The sequence below is a fragment of the Nilaparvata lugens genome, chromosome 4, assembly GCF_014356525.2.
Source record: "Nilaparvata lugens isolate BPH chromosome 4, ASM1435652v1, whole genome shotgun sequence".
NCBI lineage: Eukaryota > Metazoa > Arthropoda > Insecta > Hemiptera > Delphacidae > Nilaparvata > Nilaparvata lugens.
In genome coordinates, this window is record NC_052507.1 from 23,209,573 (window position 1) to 23,214,580 (window position 5,008).

Below are 5,008 nucleotides of genomic sequence, written 5' to 3' on the forward strand. Positions count from 1 at the left end.
GGTCAATGACATTTTTTTTTGTCAATGAATTTCGACTTTTATTAGCTATTTTTTATATTAGTTACCGTAATTTAAATTTCAATCAATTTTTTAGATATATTTTGAGACAAAACTGTGAAATATGCAATTATATTAATTTTTTAATCACATTATTTCAAAATAGTAATGAAAATTCTATTCATCCATCTATCCATGAGATATTGCACCAGGCGCAAAGCGCGAGCTATAAAAATTCAAACAATTATTTGAAATATTAATAGTATAAAAGTATTGTCACTATTGTAAATATTAATTAGTAATATTGAAATTAATAAATTGACAGTGAAAGTTGTCATAACCAAGATTCAAACTATCAAAATAGGCTGTTTGAATTTTATTTATTTTTCAATTTCTTATATATTGGGAAGGTTTTTTTGGTGTGGCGAAAAATAGCGTTCGCAACACGGGCAAAAATGTTTTTCCGGCTATCGAACGCTTCAAGTTCTTGACTTCGTCTCGAACTTGAAAACCGCGATCTCGAGCCGGAAAACGTACATTTTCGACCCTAGGTGCGAAATATACTATTTCATACCTATTTCAGTACATGCATAAAACTATAGAGTTTGAAAATTATGATTTTGAGAGTTGATTTAGAGTTCTAAGATAATGTTTGGATTGAAAGTAACAAATTAATTTTTTCATAGATATATTTTGTATAATAGTGGAGTTGATATAGAATAATAATAATAAATAAGAAGAATGACAATCTCTTCATAATTTGACAGATACAAAAATTTATGTTTTTTGTTTCATATCATCAATGAAGGAAGCTTTGAAGCAATGGATTTTGACAGGCAGCCCAGAGGACAAGGAGAGGTATGCTAAGGAAAAGAATGAAGCAAAAAGGACAGTGGCACAGGCAAAGGCTAAGGCAATGGATGAGGCATACAGGGAACTGGAGGAAGGTCTTGGAGAAAGACATTTGATCAGAATAGCCAAGACAAAAAACAAATTATCCAAAGATTTCATTTTGAAGAAGCAAATGAAGGATGAACAGGAGCTGTGCTAAAAGATTATGAGGAGATAAGATGTCGGTGGATGAGATATTTTGAAAGACTACTGAATGAAGAGAATCCAAGAGAAAAGTTTGAAGATGGGGATATAAATGAGAATGTTGTGCAACAAATAGACAGAAATGAAGTGGCTGTTGTACTGAGAGCAATGAAGAATGGGAAAGCTGTGGGAGTGGATGAAATCCCAATTGAAGCCTGGAAGTGCTTAGGGGAGGAGGGAGTTGATTTGTTGTGGAATCTCCTGACAAAAATATGGGACCAAGAGAAAATGCCAGATGAATGGCGAAGTAGTGTATTGGTTCCCATCTACAAAGGTAAAGGTGATGTCCAAGAGTGCAATAATTATAGAGGCATAAAGCTAATGTCTCATACAATGAAGGCTTGGGAGAGGATTATTGAGAAGAGACTAAGACAAGAGACCACAATCAGTGAGGAGCAATTTGGATTTATGCCAGGAAGAGGAACAACAGATGCAATATTTGCTCTCCGGCAGCTGGTGGAGAAGACAAGAGAGCTAAGGTCTCAGCGGCACATGGCATTTGTTGACCTGGAAAAAGCCTATGACAGGGTGCCCAGGCAAGAGATTTGGCGAAGTATGAAAGGAAAAGGTGTGCCAGAGGAGTATGTTCGATTGGTGAAGGAGATGTACAAGGGAGCCATCACTCGAGTGAGAACCAGTTTTGGAATTGACCCAAGAGTTTCCTGTGAAAGTTGGCCTTCACCAGGGTTCAGCACTTAGGCCATATCTGTTTGATCTGCTCATGGATGTCGTGGGTGCTGCAGTCAAGAGGCCAGCATGCTATTTGCAGATGACATCGTGCTCTGTGAACCTACCAAAGATCAGTTGGAAGAAAGGCTGGAAAGCTGGAGGAAGACTTTGGAGGAAAGGGGACTGAAAATTAGCCGATCAAAAACAGAGTACATGGTATTGGGAAACAATGATGGGCTACCCTTACAGCTTGAAGAAAACCAACTCCAACCAGTTGCAAGTTTCAAGTACCTGGGTTCAAGTGTACAGAGAGATGGAGGGCTTCATGTGGAAATACAGCATAGAATAAATTGTGATGGATGAACTGGAGAAAAATGAGAGGTGTTCTTTGTGATAAGAGAGTGAATTGTCAAATGAAGGGAAAAGTGTATAGATCAGTTGTGAGGCCAGCTATGCTGTATGGAACAGAAACATGGCCCATTTCAAAGAAACAGGAACGAAAGATGGAAGTGACTGAGATGAGAATGTTAAGATGGATGTGTGGGGTTACAAGAAGAGATAAAATAAGAAATGAATTGATCAGAGGCACTGTAAAAGTTGGACCACTGGGAACGAAAATGCAGGAGACAAGGATGAGGTGGTTTGGGCACGTGCAGCGACGGGAGGAGGATTATGTTGGACGAAGAGTGCAGGATTTGGTTTTGGATAGTGTGAGAGGACGAGGTAAACCTAGGATGAAGTGGGGAGATAGAATAGCGGCTGACTTGCGGGAGAGTGGTTGGAGGAGAGAGGAAGAATTGGATAGGGCTTTGTGGAGAGGCAGACTAAGAGGAAGGAATGCCGACCCCATTTAAATGGGATAAGGCACAGCAAAAGAAGAAGAAGAAGAAGTTTCATAATTATCAATCTCTTTAGTTGCACGAGTACCATATCGACATTCTAGTCATGCCGTAGATCATTTTTATGGAGTTTCTTGTTACACCAATAAACTAGTAGTTGTCACATATTTCAAGTATATTCATCATAATCCATTATTTAATTATATTGATTGCGTGAATTGTTTTAAAATATTACTGTTGTTTGTTGTTACTTTGCAATGTAATACTATATACTGTCATACAATGTCAATGTTATAGTCTACTGTAATCAGTGAGGGTAGAATGTAATACATTACAGTATTGAATGTATAAATGTTTGGTTTTGACAGCAAACATTTTATTGTATTTTTGTCTGTTCTTGAATGTATTAGAGTATTTAATGTATTTCATTCAATACTCACAGACTGTAATGCAGTGAAATGTTCAATGAAATTCAATTTGATGAGACTTCCTGTACGAAATCATGCTCCACTACAAGTGGAAGCTTCACTCTAAAATGATATTGAAACATTGTAGGCCTACTGTATTTCAATAAAGAAAGAAAAGTTCACTGTTGGATCGGATTCTGACAGGTGTGATTTTCATGAAACAGTAAGATTCATGATGGTCATTCAAAATATTTTGCCTTCAGCCTTCAGTGAGTTGAACTTGTATTGAATACAATAAAAAATTTTGTTTATTCTGAAATTTTATGATAGAATTGTTTACTACGGTAATGACTATGAAGAAACTTACGAATTCAAAGATTTATTATAATATTAATTAGAGAGATTCTAAAAAGTATGGAACACAGTTTATAAAGTATGATTTTCACAGATAATGGATGAATGCATAAAACTATTTGTATTTTGTCAATCACTGCTAGCCTATTATTTATTTTAATGCTCAAAATTCATGTGTTAGACTTAAAATTGGGATACTAATTAAGGAAAAGTTAATTAGACTCCTAGTATAGCAGTAAAGATGATAATATTGTGGTGAAAATGAACATAGAATGAAAGACTCAAAGCTGTCAAAACCAAACATTATTATTAGATACCAACTTTCGGTTATTACACTACCATCTGGTAATCAAAAGCGCCATTTAGGAAGGGCAGGGGGGCCAAGCCAAAACCCCCCAAGGATCAGATCAGGCGCGGATCCAGGACCCTGACCCGGGGGGGGCGATTGGGTTGGTCGCCCAGCCAAACCAAAAATATCAATATCATTGAATTTTAGGAAAAAATCAATTTCTATCATTTTAGTTTTTTATCCACAATAACTTCCGATTGTTACCATTTAATGTATAATTCAAGATTACTCTGAGCGTAAGTTTGTGCTCTACAAGGTAGAGCGCTCTATCTCATATGGATTTCCAGGTAGCCTAAACCTGACTACAATGATCCGCCTTGTATTTCATAAAACACCCAAGTTTCAGCTTCAATCATCATCAGCAACTCTATTGTCATCATATCCTTCTGTTCATTAGATCATGTTCTTTGAGAATCACCCGTTAGATGCTCTTAACTTAGTGGAGAGGCGCGCATAAGGACACCTCAAGAATCAAAATTTCAAACAATCATAACTTATGACACAATGATCAAATCTCATTGTACCACAGCTCATTCTTCTCGGCACGTCAAGGCGGTATAAAATCATGCATCATAAGCGGAATTCGATTAGAAAATAGACAATTCATCATTGAGTGTACTTCAACCAATATTTCAATTCACAAAAAATGACCAATTTCCATATTCAAAGCTGCGTATCTTGTGGAATACTTCGGATAAAATTTCAAAATGTGGATGTGGAAATAGTTATTTGTGCAACTAGTGCGCAAAGTAACAGTTTGCTGCACCGAAAGAAACGTTTACACATGAGCCGTAGGCGGGGGCGGAATGGTTTCTTGAGTGCAACAGAGGAACTTTGCGCACGTATTTCACATTAAATTTTTCCTACAGTTACCATTGAATATGAAAAGTGGTTGATTATGGGTAAAATATGATTGCTGAAATCCATCAAATGTGTGTCTGTATAATTTTGTTATTAATAACAACTTTAATTCATTTTTAAATTGATAATCCAATTGGAAATCAACAATCAATAATTTATTCAGATTAAAAATTAAATTAATCCAATTGATTTGAAAATTTGAATAATTTTGAGTAAATCTTAATTTCTAAATAATTTTTCAACCAATCAATTTATCATTCATAAATTGATTGGTTGAAAATTTATTTTTCGTTTATCATTCATAAATTGATTGGTTGAAAAATTATTTAGAAATAAGGATTTACTCAAAGTTAATTAGACTCCTAGTATAGCAGTAAAGATGATAATATTGTGGTGAAAATGAACATAGAATGAAAAGACTCAAAGCTGTCAAAACC